This window comes from Aquarana catesbeiana, linkage group LG04 (assembly GCF_042186555.1).
Source record: "Aquarana catesbeiana isolate 2022-GZ linkage group LG04, ASM4218655v1, whole genome shotgun sequence".
NCBI classification, from domain to species: Eukaryota; Metazoa; Chordata; class Amphibia; order Anura; family Ranidae; genus Aquarana; species Aquarana catesbeiana.
Window position 1 is genome coordinate 339,499,444 of NC_133327.1, and position 23,458 is coordinate 339,522,901.

Consider the following 23,458-nt stretch of genomic DNA (forward strand, 5'->3'; position numbering starts at 1 on the left):
TACAGTTAGTGTACTGTGTACCCCTGCACAGTTCCACCTATAACTACCTGAAGAAAAGTGCTGGTGTTCTTCTTCTGATGCTATTAATATCAAAGGCAGGAAGCTTAAAGTATTTACAGTTAGTGTACTGTGTACCCCTGCACTTTTGCAGCTATAGCTACCTGAAGACAAGTGCTGGTGTTTTTCTTCTGATCCTATTAATACCACAGACAGGTAGCTTAAAGAATTTACAGATAGTGTACTGTGTACCCCTGCACAGTTGCACCTATAGCTACCTGAAGACAAGTGCTGGTGTTCTTCTTCTGATCCTATTAATACCACAGGCAGGCAGCTTAAAGTATTTACAGTTACTGTACTGTGTACCCTGCACAGCTGAACCTATAGCTACCTGACGACAAGTGCTGGTGTTCTTCTTCTGATCCTATTAATACCACAGGCAGGCAGCTTAAAGTATTTACAGTTAGTGTACTGTGTACCCCTGCACAGTTGCACCTATAGCTACCTGAAGAAAAGTGCTGGTGTTCTTCTTCTGATCCTATTAATACCACAGGTAGGCAGCTTGAAGTGTTTACAGTTAGTGTACTGTGTACCCTGCACAGTTGCACCTATAGTTACTGTCACGGAACGCCCCACACTCCGCTTGAGTGCTTCCGTCATATACCGCTTCCCAAGTTCTGGAACACGAGTCCAATGGATCTGGCTATAGGAACCCCAAGAACTAGACAACACCAGTCTTGGAGTACATCAGAACTGCCTTTTATTTTGAGATTTCACAGACCTTTATACAGCAGGGATGTCTCAAAGCTAACCTAATTAACATGAGCTAATTTACTACAAGATGTACCCAGACCAGATGACAGACTTGTAGGCACCGAGCTCTCTCAATTAACATAAACAACAATGGGTGAAAAGACTCTTAGAGCCACACTAAACACATTATAGCAGAATTGATGACATTAGCATTTAACAGTACGAGTCACCATTCTAATATGGCATATAAAGGGTTCCAGAGTCTGTGTGTTTTGGGGGGACATGGAGCTGAATCCATAGTAACATCAACCCCAGGGTCCCCAGGTATACAGCTCACAGAGAGCACCATTCCTCCAAATGCTAGGGCCCATAATCGGTGGGCAACAGGCTTGCATACAGTCCTCTCCAACAGCCTCTGTTCTGGCTCTGTCTATGACATTTCTCCCCTTTCGGCAGGAGACTAACACAGGAGGAGACCCCAGACGGGTTGACTCCGAAGTTAGTCCATAGTTCCAGTCCTCTACTGCCTGTACCCACACAGTACCCCAAACAAATTGTTCCAAACAGAGTATTACTCACCCAGCCAACCTCTCTGTCATGCTGTTGGGGATCGGGGCCCACTGCCCAGCATCCCTGGGGTATACAGGTGGAGACTGAAGTCCCATCCACCTTCACAGGAAATCCATCCTCTGTTAGTTGAGGGTAGAGTCCAGCAGTCCTCGGCCCTGTTGCCAGCCCTTCTGCTGGAAACTCCACACCATCTGTTCCGGCTAACTGTTGGAGAGGGAGGCCGACTGCCCCGCCTCCCTGGAACTCTGTAGTTGTTGCTGGTGCTGGGCAGAGGTTGGTAGCACTCTGCCCTGTTGCCAGCACTTCTGCGGGGGACTCCGCATCCTCTGCTCCAGCTAACTGTTGGGGCAGGCAGCTGGCTTCCTCCCCTCCCAAACTGTGTAGCTGCCATTGGGGAGGTGAGCCAGCTGCTTCCTTTTCCATTCCCTCATCTGGCTGCTGGGACGACATGTCGATGGTACTGTCTCCCAGGTACACGGATCTTTGCTGGGGAGGAAAGCCCACTTCCTCCACCCTGGCCAACTGTTGGGGAGGGACAACACACACCTCCTCTCCCTTCTCCCCCTGTATCTGCTGCTGGGAAGTGATTGCCATCTTCTCACCCTGAGCCTCCACAATTGCTGCAGGTGTGGGGCAGAGGTGTTGGACCCTCTGTCCGGTTGCCAGCACTTCTGCTGGGGGTTTGCTAGGTGGTTCCTCCTCTACAGAAATGTCTATTAAATCCCCAGTCTCTGGAAGTGGTAAAAGTGTGGGACAGAGGTCTTGGACCCTCTGTTCAGTTACCAGATCTTCAGCTGGAGAAGTTTGTTTTAACTCCATAGATGCTGCTGGCAGAAAATCACATGTCCCTGTCAGTGTTGTGGGAGAAAGGACGACTACCTCTTCTCTCAGGAAGGCCGAAGCCACTGTTGGTGCTGGGCAGAACACAGTGAACTTTGGCCCTGATAGCAGCTCTTCAGCTGGAGGCTCATCAGGTTGTTCTTCCTCAGCAGAAAAGTCTATCAAATCCCATGTCTCTGCAACCGATGTCTGCGAATAGAGGTTCACCATCTCCTGTCCATGGAACCCAGAAGATGTTATCATTTCTGGACAGAGGTTAGCAGAGCTCTGCCCTGTTGTCAGCACTTCAGGTTTGGGGACGGCAATCTCTGGATTTTCCACTGCCGATTCTCTGGCATGCTGCTGAACTTGTTCTAGCAGTTTCCTGTATGCCCTTTCCAGATGCTGTTCCTTCCTTAGCAAATGGTCCAGATCAGGTTTGAGCTCTGAGACCCCTGCAAGACCGAGCATAGACTCTCTATAGTCTCTCATGTCCTCAAGGTCAGGTTCCCCCTCATCGCCAAACATAAAAAGATCTGTAAGGTTCTCCCACAGCAATCCAGGGCCGCCAAAGTCATATCCCTCCGGAGAGCATTCTGTTGTCTCCCCTAAATATCCCTCCTCTGCGTGCCATTGCAGAGCCCGATAACGATTGTCCAGCTCTATCTCCTGCTGGACCAACCTGTCCAACTCAGTCACCCATTGCTCCTGGGGCTGCTCTCCCAGGAATGCCATCCGCAATGCCCGTTGGTCACTGGCCCGTTGCTCTTGGGTTGGAAAGCACTTGCCCTGTTTTATACCAGCGAGACGGAGGGCTGCATTCCAGAGCTCCACCCGAATCAGCTGCCTGAGCTCCAGGTATTCATCCTCAGACACAGTCCTGGTGTACGTTGAAAGGATGATCCTCAACAGCCCCGGGAATTCTGATGCCAGGTCCATATCTCCGCTGGGGTGACTGAAGTCTGCTATGCTGATCTTGGATCCAGTTGGAGGTTTGGATGTCCCAGACTTCAGACTTCAGGAAGCTTTCCCGCTGCTTGCCACCAATGTCACGGAACGCCCCACACTCCGCTTGAGTGCTTCCGTCATATACCGCTTCCCAAGTTCTGGAACACGAGTCCAATGGATCTGGCTATAGGAACCCCAAGAACTAGACAACACCAGTCTTGGAGTACATCAGAACTGCCTTTTATTTTGAGATTTCACAGACCTTTATACAGCAGGGATGTCTCAAAGCTAACCTAATTAACATGAGCTAATTTACTACAAGATGTACCCAGACCAGATGACAGACTTGTAGGCACCGAGCTCTCTCAATTAACATAAACAACAATGGGTGAAAAGACTCTTAGAGCCACACTAAACACATTATAGCAGAATTGATGACATTAGCATTTAACAGTACGAGTCACCATTCTAATATGGCATATAAAGGGTTCCAGAGTCTGTGTGTTTTGGGGGGACATGGAGCTGAATCCATAGTAACATCAACCCCAGGGTCCCCAGGTATACAGCTCACAGAGAGCACCATTCCTCCAAATGCTAGGGCCCATAATCGGTGGGCAACAGGCTTGCATACAGTCCTCTCCAACAGCCTCTGTTCTGGCTCTGTCTATGACAGTTACCTGAAGACAAGTGCTGTTGCTCTTCTTCTGATCCTATTAATACCACAGGCAGGCAGCTTGAAGAAATTACAGTTAGTGTTCTGTGTACCCTGCACAGTTGCACCTATAGCTACCTGAAGACAAGTGATGTTGTTCTTTTTCTGATCCTATTAATACCACAGGTAGACAGCTTGAAGTGTTCACAGTTAGTGTACTGTGTACCCTGCACATTTGCAACTATAGCTACCTGAAGACAAGTGCTGGTGTTCTTCTTCTGATCCTATTAATACCACAGGCAGGTTGAAGTATTTACAGTTAGTGTACTGTTTTGCACCTATAGCTACCTGAAGACAAGTGCTGTTGTTCCTTTTCTGATCCTATTAATACCAGAGGTAGGCAGCTTGAAGAGTTTACAGTTAGTGGCAAGTGCTTTTTTTCTTCTTCTGATCCTATTAATACCACAGGCAGCAGCTTAAAGTATTTACAGTTAGTGTACTGTGTACCCCTGCACAGTTGCACCTATAGCTACTTAAAGACAAGTGATGGTGTTCTTCCTCTGATTCTATTAATACCACAGGAAGGCAGCTTGAAGTATTTACAGTTAGTGTACTGTGTGCCCTGCACAGTTGCCCCTATAGCTACCTGAAGACAAGTGCTGGTGTTCTTCTTCTGATCCTATTATTACCACAGGCAGACAGCTTGAAGTATTTACAGTTAGTGTACTGTGTAGCATGCACAGTTGCACCCATAGCTACCTGTCGACAAGTGCTGGTGTTCTTCTTATGATATTATTAATACCACAGGCAGGCCGGTTGAAGTATTTACAGTTAGTGTACTATCTACCCTGCACAGTTGCACCTATAGCTACCTGAACACAAGTGCTGTTCTTCTTATGATCCTATTAATACCACAGGCAGTAGCTTGAAGTATTTACAGTTAGTGTACTGTGTACCACTGCACATTTGCAGCTATAGCTACCTGAAGACAAGTGCTGGTGTTTTTCTTCTGATCCTATTAATACCACAGACAGGTAGCTTAAAGTATTTACAGATAGTGTACTGTGTACCCCAGCACAGTTGCACCTATAGCTACCTGAAGACAAGTTCTGGTGTTCTTCTTCTGATCCTATTAATACCACAGGCAGGCAGCTTGAAGTGTTTACAGTTAGTGTACTGTGTACCCTGCACAGTTGCACCTATAGCTACCTGAAGACAAGTGCTGTTGTTCTTCTTCTGATCCTATTAATACCACAGGCAGGCAGCTTGAAGTATTTACAGTTAGTGTACTATGTACCCCTGCACAGTTGCACCTATAGCTACCTGAAGACAAGTGCTGGTGTTCTTCTTCTGATCCTATTATTACCACAGGCAGGAAGGTTGAAGTATTTACAGTTAGTGTACTGTGTACCCCTGCACAGTTGCACCTATATTTACCTGAAGACAAGTGCTGGTGTTCTTCTTCTGATCCTATTAATACCACAGGCAGGCAGCTTGAAGTGTTTACAGTTAGTGTACTGTGTACCCCTGCACAGTTGCACCTATAGCTACCTGAAGACAAGTGCTGGTGTACTTCTTCTGATCCTATTAATACCACAGGAAGGCAGCTTGAAGTGTTTACAGTTAGTGTACTGTGTACCCTGCACAGTTGCACCTATAGATACCTGAAGACAAGTGCTGTTGTTCTTCTTCTGATCCTATTATTACCACAGGCAGGAAGGTTTAAGTATTTACAGTTAGTGTACTGTGTGCCCTGCACATTTGCACCTATGGCTACCTGAAGACAAGTGCTGTTGTTCTTTTTCTGATCCTATTAATACCACAGGTAGGTAGCTTGAAGTATTTACAGTTAGTGTACTGTGTACCCCTGAAAAGTTGAACCTATAGCTTCCTTAAGACAAGTCCCGGTGTTCTTCTTCTGATCCTATTAATACCACAGGTAGGTAGCTTGAAGTATTTACAGTTAGTGTACTGTGTACCACTGCACAGTTGCACCTATAACTACCTGAAGACAAGTGCTGGTGTTCTTCTTCAGATCCTATAAATACCACAGGCAGGCAGCTTGATGTATTTACAGTTAGTGTACTGTGTTATATGAACAGTTGCACCTATAGCTACCTGAAGACAAGTGCTGGTGTTCTTTTGATCCTATTAATACCACAGACAGGCAGATTAAAGTATTTACAGTTAGTGTAAGGTGTACACCTGTTGTTCTTATTCTGATCCTATTAATACCACAGGCAGGCAGGTTAAAGTATTTACAGTTAGTGTACTATTGTCACGGAACGTCCCACACTCCCCTTGAGTGCTTCCGTCATATACCACTTCCTCCCAGTCTGTATACAGATATCAGATATTCTAACCTCTCTGAGCATAAAACAAGGCGACACTTGCTTGTTGCTACCATGAACTGTTTTATTTAGAATCAAAATTACAAGACTTTATATGCCTTTGGAACCTCCTCTAACAATACAACTGTAAACTAATTAACATAATTAACATGTGCTAATTAACTAAAAAATTTACCCAGACCAGATGACAAACTTGTGGGCACTGAGCTTCACACAGTAATATAAACACAATAGCTGGAGCTAATTACAATTAACAATACAAACAACAATCTCCCCCCTCTCAGCCTATTCATCAAAAGTTTGGTTCCTAACCAGTCCTGGAGGCTAATGTGATCAGCTCACTCAATTAACAGGTTGAGTTCAGAATCAACCAAACCAATAATAGTCTCTACATACATCCTGGGAGATATTGTGGACAAATATTACTGTCCCATTTTAAGTAGTCCAAGATATATTTTCTCACTCACCCTGTGCCAGGATGGCACAGGGTGACTTAGACATAAGATGTATTCTGAGTTCCATGGGCTCTCCTGTCACAACTATGTACCCTGCTCAGCTGCACCTATAGCTACCTGAAGACAAGTGCTTTTCTTCTTATGATCCTATTAATACCACAGGCAGGCAGCTTCAAGTACTTACAGTTAGTGTACTATGTACCCCTGCACAGTTGCACCTATAGCTACCTGAGGACAAGTGTTGTTGTTCTTCTTCTGATCCTATTAATACCACAGGCAGGCAGCTTGAAGTATTTACAGTTAGTGTACAGTGTACCCTGCACAGTTGCACCTATAGCTATCTGAAGACAAGTGCTGTTGTTTTTTTTCTGATCGTATTAATAGCACAGGTAAGCAGCTTGAAGTGTTTACAGTTAGTGTACTGTGTACCCTGCACAGTGTCACCTATAGCTACCTGAAGACAAGTGCTGGTGTTCTTCTTCTGATCCTATTAATACCACAGACAGGCAGCTTAAAGTATTTACAGTTAGTGTACTGTGTACCTCTGCACAGTTGCACCTATAGCTACTTGAAGACAAGTGCTGGTGTTTTTCCTCTGATCCTAATAATACCACAGGCAGGCATCTTGAAGTATTTACGGTTAGTGTACTGTGTACCCTGCACAGATGCACCTATAGCTACCTGAAGACAAGTGCTGGTGTTCTTCTTTTGATCCTATTAATACCACAGGCAGGCAGGTTGAAGTTTTTACAGTTAGCGTACTGTGTACCCTGCACATTTGCACCTATACCTACCTGAAGACAAGTGCTGGTGTTCTTCTTCTGATCCTATTAATACCACAGGCAGGAAGCTTGAAGTTTTTACAGTTAGTGTACTGTTTACCCTGCACAGTTGCACCTATAGCTACCTGAAGACAAGTGCTGTTGTTCTTCTTCTGATCCTATTAATACCACAGGTAGGCAGCTTGAAGTATTTGCAGTTAGTGTACTGTGTACCCCTGCACAGTTGCACCTATAACTACCTGAAGAAAAGTGCTGGTGTTCTTCTTCTGATGCTATTAATATCAATGGCAGGAAGCTTAAAGTATTTACAGTTAGTGTACTGTGTACCCCTGCACTTTTGCAGCTATAGCTACCTGAAGACAAGTGCTGGTGTTTTTCTTCTGATCTTATTAATACCACAGACATGTAGCTTAAAGAATTTACAGATAGTGTACTGTGTACCCCTGCACAGTTGCACCTATAGCTACTTGAAGACAAGTGCTGGTGTTTTTCCTCTGATCCTAATAATACCACAGGCAGGCATCTTGAAGTATTTACGGTTAGTGTACTGTGTACCCTGCACAGATGCACCTATAGCTACCTGAAGACAAGTGCTGGTGTTCTTCTTTTGATCCTATTAATACCACAGGCAGGCAGGTTGAAGTTTTTACAGTTAGCGTACTGTGTACCCTGCACATTTGCACCTATACCTACCTGAAGACAAGTGCTGGTGTTCTTCTTCTGATCCTATTAATACCACAGGCAGGAAGCTTGAAGTTTTTACAGTTAGTGTACTGTTTACCCTGCACAGTTGCACCTATAGCTACCTGAAGACAAGTGCTGTTGTTCTTCTTCTGATCCTATTAATACCACAGGTAGGCAGCTTGAAGTATTTGCAGTTAGTGTACTGTGTACCCCTGCACAGTTGCACCTATAACTACCTGAAGAAAAGTGCTGGTGTTCTTCTTCTGATGCTATTAATATCAATGGCAGGAAGCTTAAAGTATTTACAGTTAGTGTACTGTGTACCCCTGCACTTTTGCAGCTATAGCTACCTGAAGACAAGTGCTGGTGTTTTTCTTCTGATCTTATTAATACCACAGACATGTAGCTTAAAGAATTTACAGATAGTGTACTGTGTACCCCTGCACAGTTGCACCTATAGCTACCTGAAGACAAGTGCTGGTGTTCTTCTTCTGATCCTATTAATACCACAGGCAGGCAGCTTGAAGTGTTTACAGTTAGTGTACTGTGTACCCTGCACAGTTGCACCTATAGCTACCTGAAGACAAGTGCTGTTTTTCTTCTTCTGATCCTATTAATACCACAGGCAGGCAGCTTGAAGTATTTACAGTTAGTGTACAGTGTACCCTGCTCAGTTGCACCTATAGCTAACTGAAGACAAGTGCTGTTGTTCTTTTTCTGATCCTATTAATAGCACAGGTAGGCAGCTTGAAGTGTTTACACTTAGTGTACTGTGTACCCCTGCACAGTTGCACCTATAGCTACTTGAAGACAAGTGATGGTGTTTTTCCTCTGATCCTATCAATACCACAGGCAGGCAGCTTGAAATATTTACGGTTAGTGTACTGTGTACCCTGCACAGATGCACCTATAGCTACCTGAAGACAAGTGCTGGTGTTCTTCTTTTGATCCTATTAATACCACAGGCAGGCAGCTTGAAGTATTTACAGTTAGTGTACAGTGTACCCTGCACAGTTGCACCTATAGCTACCTGAAGACAAGTGCTGGTGTTCTTCTTGTGATCCTATTAATAGCAAAGGTAAGCAGCTTGAAGTGTTTACAGTTAGTGTACTGTGTACCCTGCACAGTTGCACCTATAGCTACCTGAAGACAAGTGCTGGTGTTCTTCTTCTGATCCTATTAATACCACAGACAGGCAGCTTAAAGTATTTACAGTTAGTGTACTGTGTACCCCTGCACAGTTGCACCTATAGCTACTTGAAGACAAGTGCTGGTGTTTTTCCTCTGATCCTAATAATACCACAGGCAGGCATCTTGAAGTATTTACGGTTAGTGTACTGTGTACCCTGCACAGATGCACCTATTGCTACCTGAAGACAAGTGCTGGTGTTCTTCTTTTGATCCTATTAATACCACAGGCAGGCAGGTTGAAGTTTTTACAGTTAGCGTACTGTGTACCCTGCACATCTATACCTACCTGAAGACAAGTGCTGGTGTTCTTCTTCTGATCCTATTATTACCACAGGCAGGAAGCTTGAAGTTTTTACAGTTAGTGTACTGTGTACCCTGCACAGTTGCACCTATAACTACCTGAAGAAAAGTGCTGGTGTTCTTCTTCTGATCCTATTAATATCAAAGGCAGGCAGCTTAAAGTATTTACATTTAGTGTACTGTGTACCCCTGCACTTTTGCAGCTATAGCTACCTGAAGACAAGTGCTGGTGTTTTTCTTCTGATCCTATTAATACCACAGACAGGCAGCTTAAAGTATTTACAGATAGTGTACTGTGTACCCCTGCACAGTTGCACCTATAGCTACCTGAAGACAAGTGCTGGTGTTCTTCTTCTGATCCTATTAATACCACAGGCAGGCAGCTTGAAGTGTTTACAGTTAGTGTACTGTGTACCCTGCACAGTTGCACCTATAGCTACCTGAAGACAAGTGCTGTTGTTCTTTTTCTGATCCTATTAATAGCACAGGTAGGCAGCTTTAAGTGTTTACACTTAGTGTACTGTGTACCCCTGCACAGTTGCACTTATAGCTACTTGAAGACAAGTGATGGTGTTTTTCCTCTAATCCTATCAATACCACAGGCAGGCAGCTTGAAATATTTACGGTTAGTGTACTGTGTACCCTGCACAGATGCACCTATAGCTACCTGAAGACAAGTGCTGGTGTTCTTCTTTTGATCCTATTAATACCACAGGCAGGCAGGTTGAAGTTTTTACAGTTAGCGTACTGTGTACCCTGCACATCTGTACCTATACCAACCTGAAGACAAGTGCTGGTGTTCTTCTTCTGATCCTATTAATACCACAGGCAGGCAGCTTGAAATATTTACAGTTAGTGTACAGTGTACCCTGCACAGTTGCACCTATAGCTACCTGAAGACAAGTGCTGGTGTTCTTCTTGTGATCCTATTAATAGCAAAGGTAAGCAGCTTGAAGTGTTTACAGTTAGTGTACTGTGTACCCTGCACAGTTGCACCTATAGCTACCTGAAGACAAGTGCTGGTGTTCTTCTTCTGATCCTATTAATACCACAGACAGGCAGCTTAAAGTATTTACAGTTAGTGTACTGTGTACCCCTGCACAGTTGCACCTATAGCTACTTGAAGACAAGTGCTCGTGTTTTTCTTCTGATCCTAATAATACCACAGGCAGGCATCTTGAAGTATTTACGGTTAGTGTACTGTGTACCCTGCACAGATGCACCTATAGCTACCTGAAGACAAGTGCTGGTGTTCTTCTTTTGATCCTATTAATACCACAGGCAGGCAGGTTGAAGTTTTTACAGTTAGAGTACTGTGTACCCTGCACATCTACACCTATACCTACCTGAAGACAAGTGCTGGTGTTCTTCTTCTGATCCTATTAATACAACAGGCAGGAAGCTTGAAGTTTTTACAGTTAGTGTACTGTGTACCCTGCACAGTTGCACCTATAGCTACCTGAAGACAAGTGCTGTTGTTCTTCTTCTGATCCTATTAATACCACAGGTAGGCAGCTTAAAGTATTTACAGTTAGTGTACTGTGTACCCCTGCACAGTTGCACCTATAACTACCTGAAGAAAAGTGCTGGTGTTCTTCTTCTGATCCTATTAATATCAAAGGCAGGCAGCTTAAAGTATTTACAGTTAGTGTACTGTGTACCCCTGCACTTTTGCAGCTATAGCTACCTGAAGACAAGTGCTGGTGTTTTTCTTCTGATCCTATTAATACCACAGACAGGCAGCTTAAAGTATTTACAGATAGTGTACTGTGTACCCCTGCACAGTTGCACCTATAGCTACCTGAAGACAAGTGCTGGTGTTCTTCTTCTGATCCTATTAATACCACAGGCAGGCAGCTTGAAGTGTTTACAGTTAGTGTACTGTGTACCCTGCACAGTTGCACCTATAGCTACCTGAAGACAAGTGCTGTTGTTCTTTTTCTGATCCTATTAATAGCACAGGTAGGCAGCTTTAAGTGTTTACACTTAGTGTACTGTGTACCCCTGCACAGTTGCACTTATAGCTACTTGAAGACAAGTGATGGTGTTTTTCCTCTGATCCTATCAATACCACAGGCAGGCAGCTTGAAATATTTACGGTTAGTGTACTGTGTACCCTGCACAGATGCACCTATACCTACCTGAAGACAAGTGCTGGTGTTCTTCTTCTGATCCTATTAATACCACAGGCAGGCAGCTTGAAATATTTACAGTTAGTGTACAGTGTACAATGCACAGTTGCACCTATAGCTACCTGAAGACAAGTGCTGGTGTTCTTCTTGTGATCCTATTAATAGCAAAGGTAAGCAGCTTGAAGTGTTTACAGTTAGTGTACTGTGTACCCTGCACAGTTGCACCTATAGCTACCTGAAGACAAGTGCTGGTGTTCTTCTTCTGATCCTATTAATACCACAGACAGGCAGCTTAAAGTATTTACAGTTAGTGAACTGTGTACCCCTGCACAGTTGCACCTATAGCTACTTGAAGACAAGTGCTGGTGTTTTTCCTCTGATCCTAATAATACCATAGGCAGGCATCTTGAAGTATTTACGGTTAGTGTACTGTGTACCCTGCACAGATGCACCTATAGCTACCTGAAGACAAGTGCTGGTGTTCTTCTTCTGATCCTATTAATACCACAGGCAGGAAGCTTGAAGTTTTTACAGTTAGTGTACTGTGTACCCTGCACAGTTGCACCTATAGCTACCTGAAGACAAGTGCTGTTGTTCTTCTTCTGATCCTATTAATACCACAGGTAGGCAGCTTAAAGTATTTACAGTTAGTGTACTGTGTACCCCTGCACAGTTGCACCTATAACTACCTGAAGAAAAGTGCTGGTGTTCTTCTTCTGATCCTATTAATATCAAAGGCAGGCAGCTTAAAGTATTTACAGTTAGTGTACTGTGTACCCCTGCACTTTTGCAGCTATAGCTACCTGAAGACAAGTGCTGGTGTTTTTCTTCTGATCCTATTAATACCACAGACAGGCAGCTTAAAGTATTTACAGATAGTGTACTGTGTACCCCTGCACAGTTGCACCTATAGCTACCTGAAAACAAGTGCTGGTGTTCTTCTTCTGATCCTATTAATACCACAGGCAGGCAGCTTGAAGTATTTACAGTTAGTGTACAGTGTACCCTGCACAGTTGCACCTATAGCTAACTGAAGACAAGTGCTGTTGTTCTTTTTCTGATCCTATTAATAGCACAGGTAGGCAGCTTGAAGTATTTACACTTAGTGTACTGTGTACCCCTGCACAGTTGCACCTATAGCTACTTGAAGACAAGTGATGGTGTTTTTCCTCTGATCCTATCAATACCACAGGCAGGCAGCTTGAAATATTTATGGTTAGTGTACTGTGTACCCTGCACAGATGCACCTATAGCTACCTGAAGACAAGTGCTGGTGTTCTTCTTTTGATCCTATTAATACCACAGGCAGGCAGGTTGAAGTTTTTACAGTTAGCGTACTGTGTACCCTGCACATCTGTACCTATATCTACCTGAAGACAAGTGCTGGTGTTCTTCTTCTGATCCTATTAATACCACAGGCAGGCAGCTTGAAGTATTTACAGTTAGTGTACAGTGTACCCTGCACAGTTGCACCTATAGCTACCTGAAGAGAAGTGCTGGTGTTCTTCTTGTGATCCTATTAATAGCAAAGGTAAGCAGCTTGAAGTGTTTACAGTTAGTGTACTGTGTACCCTGCACAGTTGCACCTATAGCTACCTGAAGACAAGTGCTGGTGTTCTTCTTCTGATCCTATTAATACCACAGACAGGCAGCTTAAAGTATTTACAGTTAGTGTACTGTGTACCCCTGCACAGTTGCACCTATAGCTACTTGAAGACAAGTGCTGGTGTTTTTCCTCTGATCCTAATAATACCACAGGCAGGCATCTTGAAGTATTTATGGTTAGTGTACTGTGTACCCTGCACAGATGCACCTATAGCTACCTGAAGACAAGTGCTGGTGTTCTTCTTTTGATCCTATTAATACCACAGGCAGGCAGGTTGAAGTTTTTACAGTTAGCGTACTGTGTACCCTGCACATCTACACCTATACCTACCTGAAGACAAGTGCTGGTGTTCTTCTTCTGATCCTATTAATACCACAGGCAGGAAGCTTGAAGTTTTTACAGTTAGTGTACTGTGTACCCTGCACAGTTGCACCTATAACTACCTGAAGAAAAGTGCTGGTGTTCTTCTTCTGATCCTATTAATATCAAAGGCAGGCAGCTTAAAGTATTTACAGTTAGTGTATTGTGTACCCCTGCACTTTTGCAGCTATAGCTACCTGAAAACAAGTGCTGGTGTATTTCTTCTGATCCTATTAATACCACAGACAGGCAGCTTAAAGTATTTACAGATAGTGTACTGTGTACCCTGCACAGTTGCACCTATAGCTACCTGAAGATAAGTGCTGGTGTTCTTCTTCTGATCCTATTAATACCACAGGCAGGCAGCTTGAAGTGTTTACAGTTAGTGTACTGTGTACCCTGCACAGTTGCACCTATAGCTACCTGAAGACAAGTGCTGTTGTTCTTTTTCTGATCCTATTAATAGCACAGGTAGGCAGCTTGAAGTGTTTACACTTAGTGTACTGTGTACCCCTGCACAGTTGCACTTATAGCTACTTGAAGACAAGTGATGGTGTTTTTCCTCTGATCCTATTAATACCACAGGCAGGCAGCTTGAAATATTTACGGTTAGTGTACTGTGTACCCTGCACAGATGCACCTATAGCTACCTGAAGACAAGTGCTGGTGTTCTTCTTTTGATCCTATTAATACCACAGGCAGGCAGGTTGAAGTTTTTACAGTTAGCGTACTGTGTACCCTGCACATCTGCACCTATACCTACCTGAAGACAAGTGCTTGTGTTCTTCTTCTGATCCTATTAATACCACAGGCAGGCAGCTTGAAGTATTTACAGTTAGTGTACAGTGTACCCTGCACAGTGGCACCTATAGCAAACTGATGACAAGTGCTGTTGTTCTTTTTCTGATCCTATTAATAGCTAAGGTAAGCAGCTTGAAGTGTTTACAGTAAGTGTACTGTGTACCCTGCACAGTTGCACCTATAGCTACATGAAGACAAGTGCTGGTGTTCTTCTTCTGATCCTATTAATACCACAGACAGGCAGCTTAAAGTATTTACAGTTAGTGTACTGTGTACCCCTGCACAGTTGCACCTATAGCTACTTGAAGACAAGTGCTGGTGTTTTTCCTCTGATCCTAATAATACCACAGGCAGGAATCTTGAAGTATTTACGGTTAGTGTACTATGTACCCTGCGCAGATGCACCTATAGCTACCTGAAGACAAGTGCTGGTGTTCTTCTTTTGATCCTATTAATACCACAGGCAGGCAGGTTGAAGTTTTTACAGTTAGTGTACTGTGTACCCTGCACATTTGCACCTATACCTACCTGAAGACAAGTGATGGTGTTCTTCTTCTGATCCTATTAATATCAAAGGTAGGCAGCTTAAAGTATTTACAGTTAGTGTACTGTGTACCCCTGCACTTTTGCAGCTATAGCTACCTGAAGACAAGTGCTGGTGTTTTTCTTCTGATCCTATTAATACCACAGACAGGCAGCTTAAAGTATTTACAGATAGTGTACTGTGCAACCCCTGCACAGTTGCACCTATAGCTACCTGAAGACAAGTGCTGGTGTTCTTCTTCTGATCCTATTAATACCACAGGCAGTCAGCTTGAAGTGTTTACAGTTAGTGTACTGTGTACCCTGCACAGTTGTACCTATAGCTAACTGAAGACAAGTGCTGTTGTTCTTTTTCTGATCCTATTAATAGCACAGGTAGGCAGCTTGAAGTGTTTACACTTAGTGTACTGTGTATCCCTGCACAGTTGCACTTATAGCTACTTGAAGACAAGTGATGGTGTTTTTCCTCTGATCCTATTAATACCACAGTCAGGCAGCTTGAAATATTTACGGTTAGTGTACTGTGTACCCTGCACAGATGCACCTATAGCTACCTGAAGACAAGTGCTGGTGTACTTCTTTTGATCCTATTAATACCACAGGCAGGCAGGTTGAAGTTTTTACATTTAGCGTACTGTGTACCCTGCACATCTGCACCTATACCTACCTGAAGACAAGTGCTGGTGTTCTTCTTCTGATCCTATTAATACCACAGGCAGGCAGCTTGAAGTATTTACAGTTAGTGTACAGTGTACCCTGCACAGTTGCACCTATAGCTAACTGAAGACAAGTGCTATTGTTCTTTTTCTGATCCTATTAATAGCAAAGGTAAGCAGCTTGAAGTGTTTACAGTTAGTGTACTGTGTACCCTGCACAGTTGCACCTATAGCTACTTGAAGACAAGTGCTGGTGTTTTTCCTCTGATCCTAATAATACCACAGGCAGGCATCTTGAAGTATTTACGGTTAGTGTACTGTGTACCCTGCACAGATGCACCTATAGCTACCTGAAGACAAATGCTGGTGTTCTTCTTTTGATCCTATTAATACCACAGGCAGGCAGGTTGAAGTTTTTACAGTTAGCGTACTGTGTACCCTGCACATTTGCACCTATACCTACCTGAAGACAAGTGCTGGTGTTCTTCTTCTGATCCTATTAATACCACAGGCAGGAAGCTTGAAGTTTTTACAGTTAGTGTACTGTGTACCCTGCACAGTTGCACCTATAGCTACCTGAAGACAAGTGCTGTTGTTCTTCTTCTGATCCTATTAATACCACAGGCAGGCAGCTTGAAGTATTTACAGTTAGTGTACAGTGTACCCTGCACATTTGCACCTATAGCTACCTGAAGACAAGTGCTGTTGTTCTTTTTCTGATCCTATTAATAGCAAAGGTAAGCAGCTTGAAGTGTTTACAGTAAGTGTACTGTGTACCCTGCACAGTTGCACCTATAGCTACCTGAAGACAAGTGCTGGTGTTCTTCTTCTGATCCTATTAATACCTCAGACAGGCAGCTTAAAGTATTTACAGTTAGTGTACTGTGTACCCCTGCACAGTTGCACCTATACCTACCTGAAGACAAGTGCTGGTGTTCTTCTTCTGATCCTATTAATACCACAGGCAGGAAGCTTGAAGTTTTTACAGTTAGTGTACTGTGTACCCTGCACAGTTGCACCTATAGCTACCTGAAGACAAGTACTGTTGTTCTTCTTCTAATTCTAATAATACCACAGGTAGGCAGCTTGAAGTATCTACAGTTAGTGTACTGTGTACCCCTGCACAGTTGCACCTATAACTACCTGAAGAAAAGTGTTATTGTTCTTCTTCTGATCCTATTAATATCAAAGGCAGGCAGCTTAAAGTATTTACAGTTAGTGTACTGTGTACCCCTGCACTTTTGCAGCTATAGCTACCTGAAGACAAGTGCTGGTGTTTTTCTTCTGATCTTATTAATACCACAGACATTCAGCTTAAAGTATTTACAGATAGTGTACTGTGTACCCCTGCAAAGTTGCACCTATAGCTACCTGAAGACAAGTGCTGTTGTTCTTCTTCTGATCCTATTAATACCACAGGCAGGCAGCTTGAAGTATTTACAGTTAGTGTACAGTGTACCCTGCACATTTGCACCTATAGCTACCTGAAGACAAGTGCTGTTGTTCTTTTTCTGATCCTATTAATAGCAAAGGTAAGCAGCTTGAAGTGTTTACAGTAAGTGTACTGTGTACCCTGCACAGTTGCACCTATAGCTACCTGAAGACAAGTGCTGGTGTTTTTCTTCTGATCCTAATAATACCACAGACATTCAGCTTAAAGTATTTACAGATAGTGTACTGTGTACCCCTGCAAAGTTGCACCTATAGCTACCTGAAGACAAGTGCTGGTGTTCTTCTTCTGATCCTATTAATACCACAGGCAGGCAGCTTGAAGTGTTAATAGTTAGTGTACTGTGTACCCTGCACAGTTGCACCTATAGTTACCTGAATACAAGTGCTGTTGTTCTTCTTCTGATCCTATTAATACCACAGGCAGGCAGCTTGAAGTGTTTACACTTAGTGTACTGTGTACCCCTGCACAGTTGCACCTATAGCTACTTGAAGACAAGTGATGGTGTTTTTCCTCTAATCCTATTAATACCACAGGCAGGCAGCTTGAAATATTTATGGTTAGTGTACTGTGTACCCTGCACAGATGCAACTATAGCTACCTGAAGACCAGTGCTGGTGTTCTTCTTTTGATCCTATTAATACCACAGGCAGGCAGGTTGAAGTTTTTACAGTTAGCGTATTGTGTACCCTGCACATCTGCACCTATACCTACCTCAAGACAAGTGCTGGTGTTCTTCTTCTGATCCTATTAATACCACAGGCAGGAAGCTTGAAGTGTTTACAGTTAGTGTACTGTGTACCCTGCACAGTTGCACCTATAGCTACCTGAAGACATGTGCTGTTGTTCTTCTTCTGATCCTATTAATACCACAGGTAGGCAGCTTGAAGTATTTACAGTTAGTGTACTGTGTACCCCTGCACAGTTGCACCTATACCTACCTCAAGACAAGTGCTGGTGTTCTTCTTCTGATCCTATTAATACCACAGGCAGGAAGCTTGAAGTGTTTACAGTTAGTGTACTGTGTACCCTGCACAGTTGCACCTATAGTTAACTGAAGACATGTGCTGTTGTTCTTCTTCTGATCCTATTAATACCACAGGCAGGCAGTTTGAAGTATTTACAGTTAGTGTACTGTGTACCCTTCACAGTTGCACCTATAGCTACCTGTAGACAAGAACTGATGTTCCTTTTCTGTTCCTATTAATACCAGAGGGAGGCAGCTTGAAGTGTTTACATTTAGTGTACTGTGTACCCTGCACATTTGCACCTATAGCTACCTGAAGACAAGTGCTGGTGTTCTTCTTCTGATCAAATTAATACCATAGGCAGGCAGGTTGAAGTATTTACAGTTAGTGTACTATCTACCCTGCACAATTGCATCTACAGCTAGCTAAAGACAAGTGCTGTTCTTCTTATGATCCTATTAATACCACAGGCAGGCAGCTTGAAGTATTTATGATTAGTGTACTGTATACCCCTGCACAGTTGCACCTATAGCTACCTGAAGACAAGTGCTGTTGTTCTTCTTCTGATCCTATTAATACCACATGCTGGCAGCTTGAAGTATTTACAGTTAGTGTACTGTGTACCCCTGCACATTTGCAGCTATAGCTACCTGAAGACAAGTGCTGGTGTATTTCTTCTGATCCTATTAATACCACAGACAGGCAGTTTAAAGTATTTACAGTTAATGTACTGTGTACCCCTGAACAGTTGAACCTACAGCTACCTGAAGACAAGTGCTGTTGTTCTTTTTCTGATCCTATTAATACCACAGGTAGGCAGCTTGAAGTGTTTACAGTTTGTGTACTGTGTACCCTGCACAATTACACCTATAGCTACCCGAAGACAAGTGCTATTGTGCTTCTTCTGATCCTATTAATACCACAGGCAGGTAGCTTGAAGTATTTACAGTTAGTGTACTGTGTAGCATGCACAGTTGCACCTATAACTACCTGAAAACAAGTGCTGGTGTTCTTCTTCTGATCCTATTAATACCACAGGCAGGCAGCTTGAAGTATTTACAGTTAGTGTACTGTGTAGCATGCACAGTTGCACCTATAACTACCTGAAGACAAGTGCTGGTGTTCTTCTTCTGATCAAATTAATACCACAGGCAGGCAGGTTGAAGTATTTACAGTTAGTGTACTATCTACCCTGCACAGTTGCACCTATAGCTACCTGAAGACAAGTGCTGTTCTTCTTATGATCCTATTAATACCACAGGCAGGCAGCTTGAAGTATTTACAGTTAGTGTACTGTGTACCCCTGCACAGTTGCACCTATAGCTACCTGAAGACAAGTGCTTTTGTTCTTCTTCTGATCCTATTAATAACACAGGCAGGCAGCTTAAAGTATTTACAGTTAGTGTACTGTGTACCCCTGCACAGTTGCACCTAAAGCTACCTGAAGACAAGTGCTTTTGTTCTTCTTCTGATCTATTAATACCACAGGCAGGCAGCTTAAAGTATTTACAGTTAGAGTACTGTGTACCCCTGCACAGTTGCACCTATAGCTACTTGAAGACAAGTGATGGTGTTCTTCCTCTGATCCTATTAATACCACAGGCAGGCAGCTTGAAGTATTTACGGTTAGCGTACTGTGTACCCTGCACAGTTGCACCTATAGCTACCTGAAGACAAGTGCTGGTGTTCTTCTTCTGATCCTTTTAATACCACAGGCGGGCAGGTTGAAGTATTTACAGTTAGTGTACTATCTACCCTGCACAGTTGCACCTATAGATACCTGAAGACAAGTGCTGTTCTTCTTATGATCCTATTAATACCACAGGCAGGCAGCTTGAAGTATTTACAGTTAGTGTACTGTGTACCCCTGCACAGTTGCACCTATAGCTACCTGAAGACAAGTGCTGTTGTTCTTCTTCTGATCCTATTAATACCACAAGCAGGCAGCTTGAAGTATTTACAGTTAGTGTACTGTGTACACCTGCACATTTGCAGCTATAGCTACCTGAAGACAAGTGCTGGTGTATTTCTTCTGATCCTATTAATACCACAGACAGGCAGTTTAAAGTATTTACAGTTAGTGTACTGTGTACCCCTGCACAGTTGCACCTATAGCTACCTGAAGACAAGTGTTGTTGTTCTTCTTCTGATCCTATTAATACCATAGGCAGGCAGCTTGAAGTGTTTACAGTTAGTGTACTGTGTACCCTGCACAGTTGCATCTATAGCTACCTGAAGACAAGTGATGGTGTTTTTCCTCTGATCTTATTAATACCACAGGCAGGCAGCTTGAAGTAATTACGGTTAGTGTACTGTGTACCCTGCACAGCTGCAACTATAGCTTCCTGAAGACAAGTGCTGGTGTTCTTCTTCTGATCGTATTTATACCATAGGCAGGCAGCTTGAAGTGTTTACAGTTAGTGTACTGTGTACCCTGCACAGTTGCACCTATAGCTACCTGAAGACAAGTGCTGTTGTTCTTCTGCTGATCCTATTAATACCACAGGTAGGCAGCTTGAAGTAATTACAGTTAGTGTACTGTGTACCCCTGCACAGTTGCACCTATAACTACCTGAAGACAAGTGCTGGTGTTCTTCTTCTAATCCTATTAATACCAAAGGCAGGCAGCTTAAAGTATTTACAGTTAGTGTACTGTGTACTCCTGCACAGTTGCAACTATAGCTACCCGAAGAGAAGGGATGGTGTTCTTCTTCTGATCCTATTAATACCACAGGCAGGCAGTTTAAAGTATTTACAGTTAGTGTACTGTGTACCCTGCACAGTTGCAGCTATAGCTACTGTCACGGACCTGGCCGGGACGGAGGCTGTTGGAGAGGACTGTATGCAAGCCTGTTGCCCACCGATTATGGGCCCTAGCATTTGGGGGAATGGTGCTCTCTGTGAGCTGTATGCCTGGGGACCCTGGGGTTGATGTTACTATGGATTCAGCTCCATGTCCCCCCAAAACACACAGACTCTGGAACCCTTTATATGCCATATTAGAATGGTGACTGATTTATACCATTGGGACTCGTACTGTTAAATGCTAATGTCATCAATTCTGCTATAATGTGTTTAGTGTGGCTCTAAGAGTCTTTTCACCCATTGTTGTTTATGTTAATTGAGAGAGCTGATCACATTAGCCACCAGCACTGGCTAATAGACGAATGGTCTGGGCTGAGGAGGGGGGGAGATTGTTGTTTGTATTGTTAATTGTATTAATGTGTGAAGCCCGGTGCCCACAAGACTGTCATCTGGTCTGGGTACATTTTGTAGTAAATTAGGTCATGTTAATTAGGTTAGCTTTGAGTCATCCCTGATATAAAAAGGTCTGTGAGATCTCAAAATAAAAGCAGTTCTGATGTACTCCAAGACTGGTGTTGTCTAGTTCTTGGGGTTTCTATAGCCAGATCCATTGGACTCGTGTTCCAGAACTTAGGAAGCGGTATACAGACGGAAGCACTCAAGCAGAGTGTGGGGCGTTCCGTGACATTGGTGGCAAGCAGCGGGAAAGCTTCCTGAAGTCTGAAGTCTGGGACATCCAAACCTCCAACTGGATCCAAGATCAGCATAGCAGACTTCAGTCACCCCAGCGGAGATATGGACCTGGCATCAGAATTCCCGGGGCTGCTGCGGATCATCCTTTCAACGTACACCAGGACTGTGTCTGAGGATGAATACCTGGAGCTCAGGCAGCTGATTCGGGTGGAGCTCTGGATTGCAGCCCTCCGTCTCGCTGGCATAAAACAGGGCAAGTGCTTTCCAACCCAAGAGCAACGGGCCAGTGACCAACGGGCATTGCGGATGGCATTCCTGGGAGAGCAGCCCCAGGAGCAATGGGTGACTGAGTTGGACAGGTTGGTCCAGCAGGAGATAGAGCTGGACAATCGTTATCGGGCTCTGCAATGGCACGCAGAGGAGGGATATTTAGGGGAGACAACAGAATGCTCTCCGGAGGGATATGACTTTGGCGGCCCTGGATTGCTGTGGGAGAACCTTACAGATCTTTTTATGTTTGGCGATGAAGGGGAACCTGACCTTGAGGACATGAGAGACTATAGAGAGTCTATGCTCGGTCTTGCAGGGGTCTCAGAGCTCAAACCTGATCTGGACCATTTGCTAAGGAAGGAACAGCATCTGGAAAGGGCATACAGGAAACTGCTAGAACAAGTTCAGCAGCATGCCAGAGAATCGGCAGTGGAAAATCCGGAGATTGCCGTCCCCAAACCTGAAGTGCTGACAACAGGGCAGAGCTCTGCTAACCTCTGTCCAGAAATGATAACATCTTCTGGGTTCCATGGACAGGAGATGGTGAACCCCTATTCCCCGACATCAGTTGCAGAGACATGGGATTTGATAGACTTTTCTGCTGAGGAAGAACAACCTGATGAGCCTCCAGCAGAAGAGCTGCTATCAGGGCCAAAGTTCACTGTGTTCTGCCCAGCACCAACAGTGGCTTCGGCCTTCCTGAGAGAAGAGGTAGTCGGCCTTTCTCCCACAACACTGACAGGGACATGTGATTTTCTGCCAGCAGCATCTATGGAGTTAAAACAAACTTCTCCAGCTGAAGATCTGGTAACTGAACAGAGGGTCCAAGACCTCTGTCCCACACTTTTACCAGTTCCAGAGACTGGGGATTTAATAGACATTTCTGTAGAGGAGGAACCACCTAGCAAACCCCCAGCAGAAGTGCTGGCAACCGGACAGAGGGTCCAAGACCTCTGCCCCACATCTGCAGCAATTGTGGAGGCTCAGGGTGAGAAGATGGCAATCACTTCCCAGCAGCAGATACAGGGGGAGAAGGGAGAGGAGGTGTGTGTTGTCCCTCCCCAACAGTTGGCCAGGGTGGAGGAAGTGGGCTTTCCTCCCCAGCAAAGATCCGTGTACCTGGGAGACAGTACCATCGACATGTCGTCCCAGCAGCCAGATGAGGGAATGGAAAAGGAAGCAGCCGGCTCACCTCCCCAATGGCAGCTACACAGTTTGGGAGGGGAGGAAGCCAGCTGCCTGCCCCAACAGTTAGCTGGAGCAGAGGATGCGGAGTCCCCAGCAGAAGTGCTGGCAACAGGGCAGAGTGCTACCAACCTCTGCCCAGCACCAGCAACAACTACAGAGTTCCAGGGAGGCGGGGCAGTCGGCCTCCCTCTCCAACAGTTAGCCGGAACAGATGGTGTGGAGTTTCCAGCAGAAGGGCTGGCAACAGGGCCGAGGACTGCTGGACTCTGCCCTCAACTAACAGAGGATGGATTTCCTGTGAAGGTGGATGGGACTTCAGTCTCCACCTGTATACCCCAGGGATGCTGGGCAGTGGGCCCAGATCCCCAACAGCATGACAGAGAGGTTGGCTGGGTGAGTGATACTCTGTTTGGAATAATTTATTTGGGGTACGGTGTGGGTACAGGCAGTAGAGGACTGGAGCTGTTTACTAACTTCGGAGTCA